General features: G+C 42.9%; 1 protein-coding gene across 3 annotated transcripts in view; it reads right to left on the reverse strand.

Moving 5' to 3' along the window:
• The window catches only part of FBLL1 (fibrillarin like 1), a 36,165-nt gene extending 14,572 nt beyond the window's left edge, over positions 1 to 21,593 (reverse strand). For 2 of the 3 annotated variants that reach the window (XM_067732897.1, XM_067732896.1), the window contains exons 1-5: positions 20,506 to 21,593; positions 16,178 to 16,329; positions 9,354 to 11,138; positions 5,958 to 6,071; positions 5,225 to 5,301 (exon numbers count right to left, since the gene is read on the reverse strand). The gene's annotated coding sequence lies outside the window, so the exon portion shown is untranslated. Of the gene's footprint in view, positions 1 to 5,224; positions 5,907 to 5,957; positions 6,072 to 9,353; positions 11,139 to 16,177; positions 16,330 to 20,505 lie in introns of those variants that run through there. The other variant, XM_067732898.1, reaches the window with a different exon arrangement.
• Positions 21,594 to 21,691: the final 98 nt, after the last annotated feature.

Consider the following 21,691-nt stretch of genomic DNA (forward strand, 5'->3'; position numbering starts at 1 on the left):
TCTCAGTTTCCCCGCCAGGGATTGAACCCAGGTCACGCCAGTGAAAGTGCCGAATTCTAACCGCTAGACCACCAGGGAACTCCCTGTTTAGTTTTTTAATGTATTTCTTTTGGTCAATCTTTAATTGAAATGTATTGCTGATAGATCTTTTGCCACCTGAAAGTGTCTCTGGCCCTCTTTTACAAGGTTGGTGGAAATGCACCTTGGTACAGATATTCTACCAAACCCTTAAACAACGTACCTATACTTCCACTTAGTTATTCCACTTTGAAGTTTTTATCCTAAAGGGATGATCCCAGCCAGAAATAATGGTAATTAGAAGAAAGAAGGTAGTGATGGTAGTAGTGGTGATGATCATCATTGTCGGAAGTGTTGGCAGAGGTGAGGTGAAGTAGCCTAATCTAAGAGCTACTTAGAAGATAGAATCCACAAGACTTTCTGCGAGGTTGGACATAGGAAATCAAAAAGAGGAAAATTCCAAGCCAGGGGTTTCCAAAGGATAGTGATTCCCCTGATGTGGTTAATAGCCTGCAACCTTCAGCCCTGGTTGCTCTCTATTTAGCTCTGCTCTTTTCCATCAACTGTGCTAAATCCTAGAACCTGTTCTGGGAATATGGGGCAGCAAGAAAATATTGAATCTTCAGTTTGAATGGGGACACATACACCAGAGCACTAAATCCTATAACACACATCAGCAAGAGCCAAAATCTCATGTTTGTCATTGAATTCTAGTCTACATTTCAAAAACCTGCTCTTTCAATATGCAGCGTCTTCCTGAGCATAAAAAAAGAATCACTGGACTTCCCTGGTGGTGCAGTGGTTAAGAATCCACCTGTCACTGCAGGGGACATGGGTTCGAGCCCTGGTCTGGGAAGATCCCACATTGCCATGAAACAACAAAGCCTGTGCGCCACAACTACTGAGCCTGCGCTGTAGAGCCCGTGAGCCACAACTACTGAGCCTGGGTGCCACAACTACTGAAGCCCACACACCTAGAGCCCATGCTCTGCAGCAAGAGAAGCCACTGCAATGAGAAGCAGGCGCACCACAGTGAAGAGTAGCCCCCACTCACCGCAACTAGAGAAAACCCATGCACAGCAATGAAGACCCAACGCAGACAAAAATAAATAAATAAAATAAAATAAATTTATTTTAAAAAAAATTATTAGGTAGCACCATGGACAGCAAAACAGGTGTCAACGCAGAGGCTTGCTCCTTCTGTCAGAACCACGGACAGCAACACCAATGGGGGCCGGTTAAGCTACTGGCGCTTGCTTTGGGCTCAACCAGGAGCAACGCAAGATGGTGTAGGTAGGTGGTGTAAGCAATCGGTGGACCTCCCTATTATGGGACTAAGTGCCTGGTCCAGAGAGGGACAAAATGTAACTGAATATTAGGGCAAATGTCAGGCAGAGTCCACACAGCAAAGCTTTCATTCCATCCTGGACCAGGAGTCTTTCTGTCTCAAATTCATGGACAGCAACACCAGGTCTGGTTTTCCCTTCTGGCCAAAATGCCTCCTTAATGTGTGCCAGAGCCTATGTGTTGGAACGTGGACAAGGGGTCAGAGAGTGCGCGTATGGTTCCTGAGGTGTATGGAACCACATAAAACGCTCCACGCTCTCCTTAGAGGTTTCTACTCTCGTTACAAGGGGTGCTTCTCCAGATTGATGAGCTATGCTTGGTGCCTTGGTTTGGATTGCCCCCAAATTGGACCCTGCAATGGTTAATTTTGTGTGTCAACTAGACTGGACCACGGGATGCCCAGGTATTTGGTTAAATGTTATCCTGAGTATTTTGTGAGGGTATTTTGGGGTAAAATTAACATATAAGCTAGTAGACTGAGTAAAGCAGATTGCCCTCTATAATGTGGGTGGGCCTCATCCATTCAGCTGAAGTCCTGAATATAACAAAACGTTGACTTTCCCCTGAGTAATAGAGAATTCTCCTGCCCGACAGCCATTGCACTGGCGTATTGACTCTTCCTGGGTCTGTAGCAGCCTGCCTGCTTTTGTCCTTGAACTGCAACATTTGCTCTGCAGATTTTAGACTTGCTAGCCTCCATAATCATGTGAGCCATTTCCTTATAATCTTTGTGTATAGATACATAGATATAGATGTGGATGCAGATATAGGTATATAGCTATAGACGTGCAGTTATACATATGGATATAGAGAAATAGATTGATCTATCTATCCTACTGGTTCTATTTCTCAGGAGAAACCTGACTAATACAGACCCTGATACAGGGACTTGGGTCCAGGTGATCCCAGGAAGCACATGTGGGTGTGGGGAAAATGAGACAGGGGAGGTAGAAAGGCTAAGAAACAGTGCATTAATGAGCAGATTAGCACAGTGCATGATTAGGGCTCAATTGTTCTTTTTATAATTTATTTGGTTGCACAGGGTGTTACTTGCAGCAGGCGGGCTCCTTAGTTGCGGCACATGGGCTCCTTAGTTGTGGCGTGCAGGCTCCTTAGTTGTGGCATGCAAACTCTTAGTTGCGGCATGCATGTGGGATCTTGTTCCCTGATCAGGGATCGAACCTGGGGCCCCCTGCACTGGGAGCACGGAGTCTTATCCACTGTGCCACCAGGGAAGTCCCAGGGCTTAATTGTTCTGATTACTCTCTGAGAAACTGTGTAGAGGGCATCTCAGAATTGTTCCACTGCAGGCTGGGAGGCTGGAGCAGTAATCCAGCATTCTCCCTTCCCCAACCATCAGGAATTGTTTCTGGAACTTTTTTTTTCTTCAAATGTTTATTTATTTATTTTTGGCTGTGTTGGGTCTTTGTTGCTGCATGTGAGCTTTCTCTAGTTGCAGCGAGCGGAGGCTACTCTTCGTTGCCGTGCACGGGCTTCTCACTGCGTTGGCTTCTCTTGTTGCAGAGCATGGCCTCTAGGTGCGCGGGCTTCAGTAGCCGTGGCACGTGGGCTCAGCAGTTGTGGCTCATGGGCTTAGTTCCTTTTCCTGGACCAGGGATTGAACCCGTGGCCCCTGCTTTGGCAGGTGGATTCTTAACCACTGCGCCACCAGGGAAACCCTGTTTCTGGAACATTAACTGTCTTATCCTTTGAGTTGCTCCTGTGTGTGGCTCAGCAAATTCCCCTGATGCTTCAGACAGCTCTCAGGGAGAGAAGCAGGCACTTGGAATGGGGAGCTGCAATCACGCTGGAAGCTCTTTACCACAGCTGCAGGTGAACTCAGAGGTGAGTCTAGGGGATATTAGATAGGGCATCAATAGTGCCTGCTTTAGTTGGCCACTACATCTCAAATACAGCCCGAACTTTGTTGTGCAAACAGAACTTGGAAAAAGTACATGACTCATAAGGCTTATTACATCAGGTAATAAAGTCATACTATAAATATACTAATACTACCTGTATTACAGGTAGTATTTAACTGTATTTAACTTCGCAGTACAAAACTCTCATCAATAAGCATTAATATTTTTCCCTCTGGTGCACAGTATCATGGAGGTCTGAAGTTACATTTGAATACCTTATTCCTTTTTTGATTTTATTCAGGTTACTAAAGCCCAGTCCTCCACAATGAACACTCTCCACTATGCCACCAGGCTACTGAAGGAGATCAGAATCCAACAGCAAGAGATCCGCCAGACTTTACCTTAAATAGTTTAGATAATCCTGTTTGCCACTCTACATATAAGTCTTAGAGGGCACACCTACTGACACATTTTGACCTTTTTCTTATCACTTTCTGTTATGTTGTCGTTAATTCTCCTTCACCATGATACCAGTATCTCTGAGGCCCTTGTTCACAGCCTCTGTTTTAAGTGGACAACTGTGGCCTTTCCAGTGCACTTGCTGCTCATTTCAGAACTGATCCTCTCAAGCAATTCATGCCTTCCCCTGTGATTCCATTAAATGGAATCCATTGGGAGGGATGGCTGGTGATTACAAATTCTAAACATAATGAGCAATACCTTCATGAATTTAGAATTGTTCTGCAGGAGTAACTACTGTAAACTAGCAGTAGGAGTGTGCCACCTTGCTGGGGGGTGCCTACTTCCCCAGGTTTTGGTGGCCCGCCCTACGCACTAGATTTCATACCAGGGCTGGAAGCAGCCTCCACCACGCTCTAGCAGTGACAGTTTCTCCAGATATCTTCCCACCCCTGCCCCTAGTGGCCCATCACTTTCTTCACATTACTGATGTCCTCTGCAATAATCTGCTAAGGCTTCCAACAACCCTCTCCGTCCAGGTCCGCAAGCCAAAGGCAGCTTTCTCAGGCTTTTTCCCACGGCCTCATTGCTGTTGACAGCTTTGGAATCAGTACAAACCAAGTTTGCACATCTTGTTTCTGATCAGAGGCAACCTTTCCCAGCACGACGTTTGATGACTCCCACAGAGACCTTTTCTGTCTCCCGCCTTTGATTCCTACCTTGCATAGCCATTTGCTACCGGCTCTCTGTTGGGATGCTCTAGCCTGGGAGCACCCATCACCAACTAGACTTTCAGTCCAGTGGAACATGTTCCCCCTCTCCTGTGCATGACCCCAGAATGCAACCAAGGCAGGGACTCATGCCAAATATTGGCATCATAAAGAGATTGAGGTGTCAAAAAAAACCTCTGCCACTCAAATTTTCATCTGGGGTCACTTACAACATTAAAATCTGTCTCATTTTCAAAGATTCTTTAGCAGTGTGTCTCATCTGCTCAAGAAGTTTCTTAAAGGGATAAGTTGGCATTGTGATCCAGACACTTCTGTCTGACAGCCAATAAGAACAACTATGGTCACTTCAACTTTTGCTTACAATTGACTTATTATTCCATAATGTATGCCCTCCCATGATGTTCATAATTATATCTGTGACTGGGCTTTAGTAGTGACATGGAGTACATCAGTCCTACCCATAGACTTCACAAGATATATGAAACTTTTCTCTGTTACTCTCATATACCGTTCCAGAAAATTGCCTAAGGAGTGACTAGTCATGATTTAGGTAAAACCAGCTGGAAGGCTGTGCAACCTCATCCCCAGTCTAATTAGCATTTAAACGTTCACTCCTGAAGAGGCTTCCCCAACCTGTTTTCTATAAGCCGTGGTCTACTTCCAAAGGTGACTCCAGGGATTTGCCTCTCTACCCCTAGTGACAGCCACAGTTGTATTTGGTCAAGATGGACTGGGCTATGATGCAGTAACATATTACAACCCTCAAATCTCAATGGATTAATACAACTACGTTTCCCACTTGCTTACATTTAATGTCCATTGAAGATCTGTGGGAGGTTCGCTCCACATAGACACTGCACGGCTCACACACCAACATCTTGTGGCTGTAACATGAGAAACAAGAGGGCTCCCATTGTTGCCATGCGGGAAGAAAGGGCATGGAGAACTCACTTTCCTTTTTCTCTGTTGTGGCCTAGGGTTTGACACAGTCATTTCTACTCACAACCCATTGGCCGGGACTAGTCACATGCCCTGTCTAACTGAAAGGCAGCTGGGAAATGTGGGTGGGATCATCGGTGAACAGTAAATGTTTTTGTCACAGGTATCTACTGCATAATGTCTGTCTGGCACACCTGGATCAGTATACCTACATAAACATCACAGATAAAATTTACTGTTCAGTGTGCATATATTTCAATTTATTCCTCAAGACAAAATAGAATACCTTTTTACTAACACATGACTAAAGCCCAGAGTAATAATCCGTTCTCAATCACATGTCTAATATGGCACGTTAAGTAAAAAAGAGAACTGTCTCTCCTTTTCTAATATCTGGGCCTTGGAGAATAGTTCAAGTCCCTTAATTGGGATTCCATTGACATTTGCCCACTACCTCACTGGGTGTGGTACTTCTTCTTGGGGGTGGCTCAGACTCTCACTCCATTTTACCCTGTAGAATTACTGACTGACACTTAGTAAATCCTCAAAAAGCTTAGATGGCTGCAGGGGTCTTCCAGAGAAACAGAAATTTATTTCTTACAGTTCTGGAGGATGGAAGTTCAAGATCAGGATGCTAGCATGATCGATGGTCGGTTTCTGGTGATAGCTGTCCCTTTCTGGCTTGTACATGGCCACCTTCTCACTGTGACCTCACCTGGTAGGGAGAGAAAGTAACGTCTCTGGCATCTCTCTCTCTCTTTTTTGAAATTTATTTTATTGAAGCATAGTTAATTTACAATGTTGTGTTAGTTTCTGCTATACAGCAAAGTGATTCAGTTATACACATATATATATTCTTTTCCACTATGGTTTATCAGAGGATATTGAATATAGTTCCCTGTGCTATATAGTAGAACCTTGTTGTTTATCCATTCTATATGTAATAGTTGCATCTGCTAACCTCAAACTCCCAATCCTTCTCTTTCCCCTCCCCGCTCCCCCTTGGCAACCACAAGTTTGTTCTCTATGTCTGTGAATCTGTTTCTGTTTCATAGTTAGGTTCATTTGTGTCATATTTTAGATTCCACATATAAGTGATATCATATGTTATTTGTCATCCTTTTTCTGACTTCCTTCACTTAGTATGATAATCTCTGGGTCCATCCATGTTGCTGTAAATGGCAGTATTTCATTCTTCTTTATGGCTGAATAGTATTCCATTGTATATATGTACCACATCTTCTTTATCCATTCATCTGCTGGTGGACATTTAGGTTGTTTCCATGTCTTGGTTATTGTAAATAGTGCCCCAGTGAACATTGGGATACATGTATCTTTTCGAATTATAATTTTGTCCAGATAGAGGCCTAGGAGTGGGATTGCTGGATCATATGGCAACCAGGAGTTCCTTTTTTTTTTTTTTTTTTTTGCGGTACGCGGGCCTCTCACTGTTGTCGCCTCTCCCATTGTGGAGCACAGGCTCCGGACGTGCAGGCTCAGTGGCCATGGCTCATGGGCCCAGCCACTCTACGGCATGTGGGATCTTCCTGGACCAGGGTACAAACCTGCGTCCCCTGCCTCGGCAGGTGGACTCTCAACCACTGTGCCACCAGGGAAGCCCAGGAGTTCCTTTTTAATGGCTGAATAATACTCCATTCTGTGTGTGTGCGTGTGTGTGTGTGTGCGTGTGCATGCATGTGCGCATGCACTTGTGTGTATAACTTCTTTATCCATTCATCCATTGATGAACACTTAGTTCCCATGTCTTTGCTAATGTAAATAATGCTCTAATGAATGTGGATGTGCAGATATCTCTTCAAGACATTACCAAACCAAACTTGGGTCTATTTGCCTGCAGCAAAGCCAATCTACTGACACGGGGTTTTGGTGAAGAAAAGTACAACATTTATTGCAGGGTAACAAGCAAGGAGAACAAGCAGCTAATGCTTGGAAAACCTGAACTCCCTGATGGCTTTTAGGAAATGGCTTTTTCTTTCTTTCTTTCTTCCTTCCTTCCTTTCTTCCTTTCTCTTTCTTTCCCTTTCTTTCTTTCTCTCTCTCTCTTCCTTTCTTTCCCGTATCACACAGCATGTGGGATCTTAGATCCCTGACCAGGGATCAAACTCGTGCCCCCTGCAATGGAAGCACGGAGTCTTAACCACTGAACTGCCAGGGAAGTCCCTAGGGAAGGGTTTTAAAAGACAAAGTGAGGGAAAGTGTTGTGGAGTATGTGATCAGCTCACACACAATTTTCTTATTGGTGGGTGGTGAGGCAACCAGATGAGGTCACAGAGGTCAGCATTATCAATCTTCACGCTCCAGCTCATCTGGGGGCTACATGCTAGTGGTCAGCATGCAGTCAACTTCTTCCATCTTGTGGGGGTTTTAATATCTGAAAAACAACTCAAAGATTTGGATCAGGATATTATCTATATCCTCTGAGGAGGAATTAAAGGTCATTGACTTTGTTTTATGGTTAAACTATTATTATTTTGTCTTGCTTGATTGCTTTCCTTTGTTTCTGTATTTCTGATTATATTTGCTCTTTGGAAGGCCTAGGAGGCTAAAGTTTTTTTTTAAAATAAGAGATGGAGGACACAGGTTGGGTGTCTTTCCCCAGGAAGACCCGGTAGGGTCCTGCTCAGTTTCAAAGATAGTGATTTCATTTTCTTCAGGTATATATCCAAAAGTAGAACTGTTGGATCATATAGTTGTTCTATTTTTAATTTTTTGAGGAATTGCCATACTGTTTTCCATAGTGGCTTCACCAATTTACATTCCCATCAACAGTGAGCAAGAGTCCCCTATTTTCCACATATTCACCAGCACTTAGCTCTTGTCTTTTCTGGTAATAGCTATTCTAACAAGTGTGAGGTGATATCTCATTTTAGTTTTGAAATGCATTTTCCTGACGATTAGTCATGCTGTGCACCTTTTCAGGTACCTGTTGGCCATGTGAATATCTTTTGGAAAAATGTCTATTCATCTATTCCAACCCTTTGCCCATTTAAAAAAAATTTATTTATTTATTTGGTTGCACTGGGTCTTAGTTGTGGCAGGCATGCTCCTTAGTTGCAGCTCCCAGGCTCCTTAGTTGTGGCTATCTGGCTCCTTGGTTGTGGCACATGAGCTCCTTAGTTGTGGCATTCGAACTCTTAGTTGCAGCATGCATGTGGGATCTAGTTCCATGACCAGGGATTGAACCCAGGCCCCCTGCATTGGGAGTGCAGAGTCTTAACCACTGCACCACCACGGAAGTCCCTGCCCTTTTTTTGTTTTTTTCCTGCCCATTTTTTAATTGGATTATTTGGGTGGGAATTTTTTTTTTTTTTTTTTGGCTGTTGAGTTGTATGAGTTCCCTATATATTTTGGATATCAACCCCCTATCAGATATGTAGTTTACAAATATTTTCTGCCATTACATAGGTTGCCTTTTCATATCATTGATTGCTTCTTGACTATACACAAAATTTTCAGTTTGATATAGTCTCACTTGTTTATTTTCACTTTTGTTGCTTGTGCTTTTGGTGTCATATCTAAAAAAATAATTATTGCCAAGCCCAGTGTCAAGCAGATTTTCCCCTATGTTTTCTTCTAGGAGTTTTATGGTTTCTGATCTTACATTTAAGTCTTTAATCCACTTTGAGTTAATTTTTGTAAGTCACGTAAGATAGGGGTCCAATTTCATTCTTTTGCATGTGAATGTCCAGCTTTCCCAGCACTGTTTATTGAGAGACTATCTTTTCCCTATTGAGTATACTTGTCTCCTTTAGGTCAAAGATAAAAAATAATCTTAACTGTTAAAACATTGGTCTGTATGCAATGCTCCTGTCTCTTCATAGTACCTTAATTGAACTCACTCAGTTCCCTTGGTCACAATATGAAATTGCTTTAGCCAAAAATATTCAAGTTTGCTAAGTATACTATTTAAAAACACAGTGCCTTTAATATTTCCTTTATACTTCCTAGTAAGGCTGAGCCCTCTTCACTGAAGTACCTCTTTTTCTTCAATGACTCAGAGACTCAGAAATATGTAAGGGTTCTCAGCTTGCAGTTTCCTGCACATCTTGGTGTGCTACTCAGAGCTCTGTGCCCTGCAAAGAAAGAGCAGCTGGCATCCCTCTCAGTCCGCCAGGTGCAGGGCCATGGGAACAGGAGATCTTAAAGCCATGGGGATCGGTGATGCACCTGGTATGGGTACAAAGGCTGGCCTGAAATCCGGGTGGGCTAGAAGGAAAAGGCAGGAATCTGAAAAGTACTAGAGGAAGAGAGAGAAAGTACACAAGGAAAAACATGTACTTCAAGGCAAACAGACATGAGTCCCAGTCCTGGCTCTGAATTGTTATCTCTTCTGAATAGCTATGTCTTCATTGGAATAATCAGGTTGTTGGAAGGATTATAGAGTCTTACAGTATGTGCTCAGTAATGAGTAGTTCTTATCAAAGTTATTATGCCAGAGCAGGTGCAGAGGGGCTTATGATGTTGGCAGAGTGCCTTTGCTGCTAGATATTGGCACATCTTTATTAAACTATACTTGCAACCCCTTAAAAAGCCATTAGGTATTAACTAAGCAAGAACATAGGGAGAAAGAATTTCCTTCTTCTCCACCTAATCCCTACTCTTATTTCGGTCTCCTAGATTGGCACCTCAGCCTTCCTATGATTTTTTGCCGTCAGCCAGGCAAACCCAGTGACAGGCACCTGAACATCAGGCCAAAAGAGTTGATGTTTGGAAAGAATAATTTTTCCAGAAAGGAGGATAAAGGGTAAAGATGTAGTTTCACCAGCTCTTGCTGATTCAGCCCCTGATCTTAGAGTTCTTCACAAAAGAAACTGAGTTGTTTATTATCAGGCATTATGCATTATTTTTCTGAAGTCGGTTTCTAAAATATTCCTAAAGGAAGAAAACTTCCTTCTATATTCCTGGTACTGAGCTGATGGTTTCATTTCCTATAATCCTCACAGTAATCCTAGGAAATGGGTATTTTTAGTTCCGTTGAACAGATGGGGAAGCTAATGATTGGAGAGAGGGCGTAACTTTTCTAAGCCAAGTTAAACAGCTTGTAAGTGGTAATTAACATTTGTTAAGTGTCTACCCAGAGCCATCTCAATGATTATTATAATCAGTAGTAGTAATAGCACTGGCAGTGACAACCGCTTTTGAACCCTGTATATATTAACTGTATATATATTATAGTTATTAGTTTATATATATATATATTTGTGTCTAGTTGGGGAGGCTAAATAAGAACATATATATATTCTCATTTATATATTACTTATAATACAAAGGTAAATGAGAATATGATAAATTCAGTCCAGATACTCATCCTCACGGCTGGCAGGCAAGGTTAAGGCAAAGAGGGTCAATAACTCTTCCAGAGCCAAACAGCAGGGAAGTAAGTGGTTCAGCCAGGAAAAACCTGGCCCATATTCTGTGAATTCCTTCAGAACCAGGACATATACTTCTCTGTGTTTTAACACAGATTTAGGGTGCAGTGATTTCAGGCTGATTAATTTTCTCAGTACTAAGCTAGTGTTGCCAAACCTGTCAAACTCAATATCCAATATTGACGAGGATTTAGGACATGGAGTTTTCATGCATTGCTGCTGGGACTGTGACGTGCTTCCCTCCCTATCAAGCCATTTGTTAATTGTGCTGAAGTCTTTACCAGGCATGTACCTTCTGACTCCACAATTCCACCTCTTGGTGTTTACTAGAAGGAGAATGATCATGGATCTGTGCCAAGATTTATACCCAGGAGTCTTCACTGCAGTATCACCTGAAAAAGCATAAGTTAAGAAATAAGCTCTGTGTTCAACAATACAAGATTGATTTAAATTGTAGTATATCCATAAAATGGAATATAATTTGCTACTAAACCTGATGTTTTTTTTAACTGTTTCTAATATTCTCCAATTATCTTTTATTTTTTAAAATTTTATTTATTTTACTATTTATTTGTTTGCTATGGGTCTTAGTTGCAGCAGGTGCGCTCCTTAGTCACAGCTCGTGGGCTCTTTAGTTGCGGCTTGCCGGCTCCTTAGTTGTGGCATGCGAACTCTTAGTTGTGGCATGCATGTGGGATCTAGTTCCCTGACTAGGGATCGAACCCAGGCCCCCTGAATTGGGAGCACGGAGTCTTAACCACTGTGCCACCAGGGGAGTCCTAAAACTGATGTTTTGAAAGAATATGCAAAGCCATGGACCAATGTCCATATTAACTGAAAAAAAAATCTAGTTAAAATATGACCCTTTCCCATTATGTATGTACACACATGCGTGTGTTTGTACACAAAAGGAACAAAACACTGCAGTATTTATAAATGGGCATTTGGATTACTTGTAACTTTTGTTTTATTTTTCTTCTTAATTCAGTTTCTGAAGTTAGTTCTGTGGTGGGAGTTCCCTGGCAGTCCAGTGGTTAAGACTCTATGCTTTCACTGCAGGAGGCACAGGTTAGGTCCTTGGTTAGAGAACTAGGATCCTGCAAGCCATGTCATGTGGCCAAATAAGTAAATAAACAAAAATAAAGTCAGTTCTGTGGCAAGGGGGAAAAACATTATTTTTAAAAAGAATAACTGTAATATTGCCTCTGAATCTAATTTTGATTAAAACCATTTGGATATCCATAGGAATGAAGGGAGTGTGAGGAGGATAATAACAGAAAATTAATTTACATTCCAGCTTCAGAAAAATAGGTTCCATTTTTTTTCTCTGATACACTGTCTAGGGGAGAGGCCTAGTCAGGAAACACCAAATAGGGTTCAAATAGGATGCAATACTGAGCCTCTGTTTTTCCAATTAAAAGCCAACTAACTATTTATTTGGGAAAAAAAAAAAGACACTCTCGAAAGTTGGAAATTTCTTGAATGGTTGACTCCAACTCTCTACTGAGTTTGCCCTTAATATTTGGCAAATACTCTATTCAAAACAAACGAAGGCGATTATGCTGGTCTAGGGATTCAAGGACGTCAAGGTGAGCAAAGAGCCCTCATACAGTTCCTCAAAAAAAAAAGACTATTTTTTAGAGCAGTTTTAGGTTCACAACAAATTTGAGCAGGAAGTACAGAGTTCCCATATACCCTGAGCCCCCCACCCACAGGCTCCCCCAGTATAGATGTCCCACACCAGTGTTACATTGTTCCCATGATGAACTTTCGTTGACACGTCATCATCACCCAAAGTCCATAGTTTCTATCTGGTCTCACTCTTGGTGTTATACCCTCTATGGGTTTTGACAAACACAATTTATTTCTATTACGGGACTAAATTTATTAAAGTTAGTTTCATAATTACAGCTAGAGCTCACTGGGAAAGGTAGAAATAATGTTGAAAGGGCCAGTTGGGAAGGAAAGGACCAGTGGATCAGTGCCTCCCTTCAAAGGGTAGCAATCCTAACCAAACAAGGGTCTCCTAGAGGGTGGTCTAGGACAAGCCCCTCTGTACCCAGTCGGCAAAGGGCACTCACACAGAATTTCTGGACTCCTGTCTCAGTCAGACACCAACACAAGAGACTTGGCCTGACACTCCTTGTAGCATGGTAGCCTCTCAGTCCACTGAGGTCCCTGTTGCCCATCTAACCTCTATGTTCAGTGAAGAATTCCCTGGGGTGGGGTCTGCCCTTCCCCTTCCCTTGCAGAATACAGGGAGAAATGCTGGATGGCCTTTTTAATACCTCAAACCTCCCTCCCTTGACAAACTAGAAGCAACTCAAATTTTCTGATAATTATAAAAATGTTTGTCTATGGTAACCTTTGGCTCCCAACTAGGTTAGCTGTATGAAATTTGTCCCATATATCCCCCTTCAAGCCTCTAGTTTCCGTGGATGCATCTGTCCCATTTCATACCACCACACTGGAGGCTCTTAGCTCCTTTCTTTTATAGTTTTTTTTTTCTTTTATAGTTTTTATTTTATTTTATTATTTATTTATTTAGCTGCGTTGGGTCTTCGTTGCTGCGCGTGGGCTTTCTTTATTTGCAGCGAGTGGGGGCTACTCTTTGTTGCAATGCATAGGCTCTCATTGCAGTGGCTTCTCGTTGCAGAGCACAGGCTCTAGGCACATAGGCTTCAGTAGTTGTGGCATGCAGGCTCAGTAGTTGTGGCTCACGGGCTCTAGAGCACAGGCTCAGTAGTTGTGGTGCATGGGCTTAGTTGCTCTGCAGCATGTGGGATCTTCCAGGACCAGGGATCGAACTTGTGTCCCCTGCATTGGTAGGTGGAGTCTTAACCAGTGCGCCACCAGGGAAGTCCTGCTCCTTTCTAAAGTGAAAAATTCTTCTTATTCTGACCTATTCTGAAGAAAAGTAGGTTGGGGAGTACTTCAACTGCACCCTAGACTTCATGATTAGAGCCTGAGACATTTTTTTCTGTGTGGTATGCAGGCCTCTCACTATTGTGGCCCCTCCCGCTGTGGAGCACAGGCTCCGGACGCGCAGGCCCAGCGGCCATGGCCCATGGGCCCAGCCGCTCCGCGGCACGTGGGATCCTCCCGGACCAGGGCACGAACCCGTGCCCCCTGCATCGGCAGGCGGACTCTCAACCACTGCACCACCAGGGAAGCCCCCTGAGACCTTTTAAAGTAACGCAACTCACTAACTTTATTCATATCTAATCTGTTTCTTAAAAACATTCCTATAATGAGTGAGCCTGAATACTGTGAGATATAATTGAGGCTTCTCACCCTGGGGCTTCCTGGTACCTTTACCCATGCCATGCCCCCCTTTTACCCCCATTTTAGCTGGGGGCTCCTTGATGTCTGAGGTACTGTGTTATCCTGGGCCTAGAAGGAAGCCTGGTAGGGAGTAGGTGATCTGTTGATGTTGGTTGGCTATGCTTGAGTGGACTCAGCCAAAGCAGAGAAATGAGGCAAAATCACTTCCCTTAAACTGTCTTTCACTAAGGAGGAGGCTACAATTTGCAAGTTCATCTGCAGCAGCTCTGAGCTGTCCTGGTGTAGAAGAGCATTCAGAAATAAGGAACCCAAGGCTTGGTAAGCATGGGCCCTTTGTCCAAGGTACACAGCAGAGCTGGAAACAGACCAGTTTCTTGGCTCCTGGTAACTTCTCTGGCCTCTTTAGAGGTGTGTCACTCTACCCAGGCTCAGCTGGATTGTGAACCCTCAGGTGCAAGCCCGGAAGTCTCACAGGACTCTGAGTAAGAGCTTGCTGCCCACAAAGCACATGGACAGACAAGACTAGGTGTGGTAGGTGAAAAATGTTCCTAAAAAATACCAGATCCTAATTCCTCAAACCTGTAAATGTTACCTTATATGGGAAAAGAGTCTCTGCATATGCACTTAAGGATCTTGATATGAGGAGATTATCCTGAATTATTTGGGTGGACCCTGAAGGCAATCATATGTAACTTTATAGGCAGAAGGGGATATCACAGAAGAGAAAGTGATGTGATCACAGGGGCAGAAATTGGAATGATGTGGCCAAGTCAAGTAATGTTGTCAGCCATTGGAAGCTGGAAGAGGCAATAATACCTTGATTTTGTCCCAGTGATACTGATTTTGGACTTCTGGCCTCCAGAATTGTGAAAGAATAAATTTCTATTATTTCAAGCCACCAAGTTAGTGGAAATTTGTTATAACAGCAGTAGCAAACTAACACTAAACAACATAAAAGGAATGATTGCCACACAGAGCAGAAACTATGAGCTGGTCACCCAGCAGCATTTCCATTCCCCCACCCCCTTTTTTATTTTTGGCCACACTGTGCAGCTTGTGGGATCTTTGTTCAAGCCGAGTCCCAGCCACTGGACCACCCCCCCCCCAATTCCCTTTTTTAAAGTCGTGTAGGAACTTCCCTGGTGGTGCAATGGTTAAGAATCTGCCTGCCACTGCAGGGGACACGGGTTCGATCCCTGGTCCAGGAAGGGATCCCACATGCCGTGGAGCACATGCCGTGGAGCAACTAAGCCCGTGCACCACAACTACTGAGCCTGTGCTCTAGAGCCCGTGAGCCATAACTACTGAAGCCCGCGTGCCTAGAGCCCATGTTCCGCAACAAAGAGAAGCCACCACAATGAGAAGCCCACGCACCACAACGAAGAGTAGTTCCCACTCGCTGCAACTAGAGAAAGCCCGCACACAGTGACAAAGACCCAATGCAGCCAAAAACAAAAACAAAAATAAATAAAAATAAAATAAATAAAATACAGTAGTGTATGTGTTTGGGAAATTTAGGGCTGCACGGGCTCATTGGAGATAATACAGTATTTAAAGACATTACAGAGGCTTCCCTGGTGGCACAGTGGTTGAGAATCCGCCTGCCAACGCACGGGACATGTGTTCGAGCCCTGGTCCGGGAAGATCCCACATGCCGCGGACAAATTAAGCCCATGTGCCACAACTGTTGAGCCTGCACTCTAGAGCCCGTGAGTCACAACTACTGAGCCTGCACGCCACAACTACTGAAGCCTGTGAGACTAGAGCCCGTGCTCCACAACAAGAGAAGCCACCGCAATGAGAAGCCCGCACACCACAATGAAGAATAGCCCCCGCTTGCTGCAGCTACAGAAAGCCCGCACAGCAATGAAGACCCAATACACCCAAAAATAAAATAAAATAAATAAATTTATAAAAATAAATAAATAAAAGCTCTAAAAAAAAAAGACATTACAGGATGAGAGAAAATCAAGTCACCAGCAAGATAACAGTTTGTTCTCCCTATTCATGGATTCCATATTTGTGAGTTTATCAGCTTGCTAACATTTATTTGTAACCCCCAAATTGATACTCGTAGAGTGTTTGCAATCATTCATGGCTATGCACAGAGCAGTGAAAAATTTGAGTCACCCAATGAACACGTTACCAGCTTAGGTTGAACAAGGTGCTGTTCTGCCATCTTGTTTCAGTTCACATACTGTAAAAAAATGGTCCTTTTCGCGGCCTATTTAGTGACACTTTTGTGCTTTTTGTTGGTGATCTTGCTGTTTAAAATTGTCCAAGAAGGCTATGATGTGCCTTTGAAAGAAAATAAGTGTGTTACATAAGCTTTGTTCAGGCATGAGTTATAGTGCTGTCGTCTGTGAGTTTTCACGTTAATCAATCAACAATACATATTAAATAAAATTTTTAAATTTGATTTAAAAATTTATTGAAATATAGTTGATTTACAATTGTTAGTTTCTGGTGTAAAGTGATTCAGTTATACATATATAAAAATATATATATTCTTTTTTTTTACACTCTCTTCCATTATAGATTGTTACAAGATATTGAGTAGCGTTCTCTGTGCTATACTGTAGGTTCTTGTTGGTTATCTATTTTATATACAGTAGTGTGTATATTTTAATCCCAAACTCCTAAGTTTTCCTTCCCCCCTCCTTCCCTTTGGTAACCATAAGTTTGTTTTCTGTACCTGTGAGTCTATTTCTGTTTTGTAAATAAGCTCATTTGTATCCTTTTTTTAGATTCCACATATAAGTAATATCATATGATATTTGTCTTTCTCTGTCTGGCTTACTTCACTTAGTATGATAATCTCTAGGTCCATTCATGTTGCTCCAAATGGCATTATTTCACTCTTTTTTTTATGGCTGAGTAATACTGCATTGTATATATATTTGCCATATCTTCTCTATCTATTCATCTGTTGATGGACACTTAGGCTGTTTCCATGTCTTGACTCTTGTAAATAGTGCTGCTATTTAATTAATTGATTAATATGATGTATTACTTGGATTTATTTTCAAATGTTGAACCATCCTTACATTCCTGGGTAAGTCTCATTTGCTCATGATGAACTATTTTTTCTTGGTTCCTCCTAGTTTCTAGGTCCTTTTTACAGTAATCTGCATTTCTGCCAATAGCCTTTCTTAATTCCTTCAGTATTTTCATTATCTCCTTTTTGTCTATTAGACTGAAGAGGTCTGTTTCATTGTTTGTTGTTTCAGGGGAATTCTCTTGATCTTTTTATTGGCAATGGTTCCTCTGCTTCTTCATTTTACTTATATTTCTCTTGCTCTGAGTTTAGGAAAAACAGTTATCTACTGTGGTCCTGGAGGGCTATACTAATGTGGGAGCGTCCCTTTGTAGCCTACGTGGGTTTAACATTTGTGGCGCAGGGGCTGTTTTTAGTATGGATGGCTGCCACCACTTTCCTCAGTGTATGCTGGCCATTATCCCCTTGATAGAAGGTGTGACTGGTGGTGTGGTGGCCAGAGCCTGCACTGGATGTTGAGTGGGGCCTCCTCTGTGCTCTTTGTCACTGCCCTGTCAGGGGCAGGGTCTGCTACCTAGATGTTGGAGTAGACGTCCCCAGATCTGTTTCTGAGCTGCATTACTGAGCTGTGGTGTGAGGTAGGTGGGACTGGAGCACTCCCACTGGGAGGGGAGCCACTGAGTATTCCTCTGCTGGAGCTGTTCACTGGTGAGTGTGCTCTGATGTGTCACCTTTCACCCATTGTCCGGGATCACAAAGTACACTGGTTTGGCACTGCCCTTGGCCCTGCGTCAACCATGGGTATGCCGGCCATCCACCCAGGTGTCTCAAGGACACCAGCACAGAGCCACTGAAGTCAGGTCCCAGGACAGCACAAGTCCCACACCTGGACCTGCTGTGGGAGCTATAGAGGTAGCTTAGACCCTGGCACGGCCCAGTCCCTGCATGCATGCACCCACAAAGCCCACAGCTATTAAGGCCAGACCCGTCCCAGCCGTGGGAGCACCCGCTGTCTGTTCGGATGTCCCACAGGCACTGAATTTTCAGCCCTGCTTCCTAAGTTGTGTGGCCCCTGGGGCTCAGCTGTGCTTTTGGTCCTACCTCTGAATGCGGGCAAACTGCTGGTGTCTGCTCCCGAGGCTGCGGTTGGCCTCGGAGCCTGTCTAGGTGGCATCTGGGGCCTGCAAGACTGCCCAGGTGGGAGCTGGCCGAGGTGGGGTGGCTGGGGCGTGCTCTCCCGGAGCCTGCGTGGGCAGGGGCTAGCACATGGAGAAAGAGGCTGTAACGGCAGCACCCCCTCCCCGGTTCGTGCACCACTTAACAACGGTGCTTCGTTTCTATGGTGGGCCTGGCTTCTAGCCCTGGTTGTGGCCGTACCACACTCCAGCTCCTTCAGTCTGTCTCCGAGCAGCCAACACCAGTCCTCTCCCCAGGTTTGTCCTCTAAACCCCATGTTTCAGCACCCAGCCCCCACCTGTACCAGCGGATGTGCGTTAGGCTGGGGGTACAGGGCGGTGGCTCGGACCGTCTGTGTAGTCTCTCTGTTCTGCCTGCCACAAACCAGTTGCCGTGCCCTCCTCTGAGCCTCTGAAGCTCCTTTTCTGTCCCAGCTGATCTCCCCGCAGGTGAGGGGCTTCCCAGGGTGTGGGAATCTTTCCTTTCTTCAGCTCCCTCCCAGCGGTGCAGGTCCTGTCCCTTTTTTTCCTCCCTTTCATCCTACCCAGTTATGTGGAGATATTTCTCATCCTTTCAGGTGTTTTAGGACTTCTGCTGGTGTTCAGTAGGTGTTCTATAAGAATTGTTCCATTTGTAGATGTATTTTTGGGAGGAGGGGAGTTCCACATCCTACTGCTCCGCCATCTTGATTGGAGCCTCTCATTTGCTCATGATGTATTAATTGTTTTAATATTGTTAAATTTGATTTGCTAGTACTTTTGATGTTTTCATCTATATACATATGGAATGTTGATCTATGCTTTTCTTATCTTGTGATGTCTTTGGTTTTGGTATCAGGGTAATAATGGCCTCACAGAATGAGTTAGGCAGTGATTCCTTTCTTTTTTGGAAGACTTTGAGAAGAATTGATATTAATTCTCCTTTAAAGGTTTGGTAGAATTCACCAGAGAAGCCATCTGGTCCTGGAGTTTTCCTTATTGGAATTTTTTTGGTATAACTGATTCAATCTCTTTACTTGTTTGAGGCCTATTCAGATTTTCTATTTCTTCTTCAATCAGCTTTGGTAGTTTGTGTGTTTCTAAGAATTTTTAAAATTTCATCTAAGTTGTCTAAATTTTTTGGCATGCAACTGTACATAGTCGTCTCTTACATTTTATTCTGTAAGGTTAGTAGTAATATCCCCACTTTCATTCCTGATTTTAGTAATTTGAGCTCTCGTCAGTCTAGCTATAGACGTTTCGTTTGTCAAATTTATTGATCTTTTCAAAGAGCCAAATTTTGGTTTGATTTTCTCCATTGTTTTCCTATTCTCTGTTTCATACATCTCCACTCTAGTCTTTTATTATTTTCTTCCTTCTGCCTTCAAAATGTTAACTAATTAGGGAAATGCAAAGCACAACTGAGACACCACCTCACACCCAACAGGATGGCTACTATCAAAAAGAGTGTTGACGAGGATGGAGAAATTGTAACCCTTGTGCACTGCTGCTGGGAATGTAAAATGGTACAGCTTCTGTGGGAAACGCGGCAGTTCCTTGAACAATTAAAAATAATTACCATTTGATCCAGCTATTCTGCCCCTGAGCATATACGCAAAAGAACTGAAAGCAGGGTCCTGAAGAAAACTTGAACACTCATGATCATTAGCAGCATTATTCATAATAGCTAAAACATGGACGCAACCCGAGTGCCCATCAACAGACAAACGGACCAGGAAAATATGGTATATACATACCATAGATATTATTCAACTTAAAAAGGAATAGGTATTTCTAAACATTTCCCTTGTAATTTCTTTTACCTTATATTTTTAAGTTATTTTCTTAGTGATTGCCCTGGGGATAATAAGTAACATCTAAATTTAGTTTGTAACAACCTAGTTTAGACAACTTTAGTTTGTAACAACTTCATATCAACAGTGTACAAAATCTTTGTTCCTATATAGCTCCATCCCCCACTTCCTATGTTTTCTGTAGTTGTCAATCCTACTAAGAGGTGTCCCCAACCCCTGGGCTGTGGACCAAGGAGAAGACTGGCACTTAATTATTGCATTTTCTTTTGCTTTTTATTTGAGTGTGTGTTTGTGTGTGTGTGTGTTTATATTACTCAGTGACTTCTGCTCCGTAACTTTTCTCAGAGGTATCTTTAAAGTGCTTCTTTGGGGGAATTTTCTCATTTATAGGAAGTTTTAGTCCTAGTTTCTGATTGCTTCAGTTGAAACTGTCTACAAACACAATGGGAAATTGGGGCTTCATACCGTCCACCTCTACCCCAAATGTTGAGAATTAAAAAGAACAAACCTGGTAAAATCCTGGAGACCAAAAGCATGCTAGACAGGGTGGGTGTCAGTGGGGAGCAGCAGCCCCAGGACGCCTCCCTCCTCCCTTGGTGGTTGAATCAGAGGGATGCAGACAGGCTGAGTGTGGTCCGAAGTAAAGGGTTTAAACTCTTTCATTCCTTAGCGGTTCTCTCAGTGACAAAGACAACTGATGAAGGCGAAATAACTGAACGTTAGGAACCGGGCCACACGGCAGGAGGTGAGCAGCTGGCAAGCGAGCAAAGCTTCACCTATTGCTCCCCATCGCTTGCATTACCGCCTGAACCATTACCCTCCACCCCCCGTCTGTGGAAAAATTGTTGCTGAAATTGGGGACTGCTGCTATTGAGGATCCCTTGCATGTGATTTGAGTAGCTTCTCTCTTGCTTTCAAGATTTCCAATTTGTCTGTCTTTCAACAGTTTACATATTTCAAAAAGGATCTCTGAGTTTATCCCATTTGGAGTTTATTAAGCTTCTTTCTATATGTAGATTAACGTTTTTTTGTTTTTTTTTTTTTAGATTAACGTTTTTCATCAAATCTGAGAAATTTTTAGCTATTATTTCTTCAAATATTTTACGCTTCTTTCTCTCCTCTCATCTGGGACTCCCATTATACATATGTTGGTACTTTTGATGGTGTCCTGTAGGTCATCTCTTAGGCTCTGTTCATTTTTTAAAAATTTCATTCTAAGCATTAATATAATTCTTTCTCAGACTGTATAATTTCAATTTGGCCTATCTATTAAGTTCTTTCATCTATCTGCTCAAATCTGCTGTTGGGCCCCTCTAGCAAATCTTTCATTTCAGTTATACTTTTCAACTCCAGAACTTCTACTTGGCTTCTTTTTAATAATTTGTCTTCTCATTGCTATTCGCTTTAGTTAGATAGTTATTCTCAATTTATCCTTTATTCTGTGGACATGGGCTCTGTGCATACCAGTCGTAAATGGTAGTTATTGTCATAACTCATTAAGATCATACCTAAGGCTCCTTTGAGCTTGGAGACCCTTGGAAACAGCATGGTGCAATACCATTCATGTTTATTAAGCATTTGTTTGTTTTTTCAGAATAAATGGTAATGAAGGTTGTGTTCTTGGGGACTATAGTAGGGCTCAATAAATGGGATTCCTTATTTAATTAAAATTAGTGAAAGTATTTTTCTTTTCA

The sequence above is a fragment of the Pseudorca crassidens genome, chromosome 3 (assembly GCF_039906515.1).
Source record: "Pseudorca crassidens isolate mPseCra1 chromosome 3, mPseCra1.hap1, whole genome shotgun sequence".
Classification (NCBI taxonomy): domain Eukaryota; kingdom Metazoa; phylum Chordata; class Mammalia; order Artiodactyla; family Delphinidae; genus Pseudorca; species Pseudorca crassidens.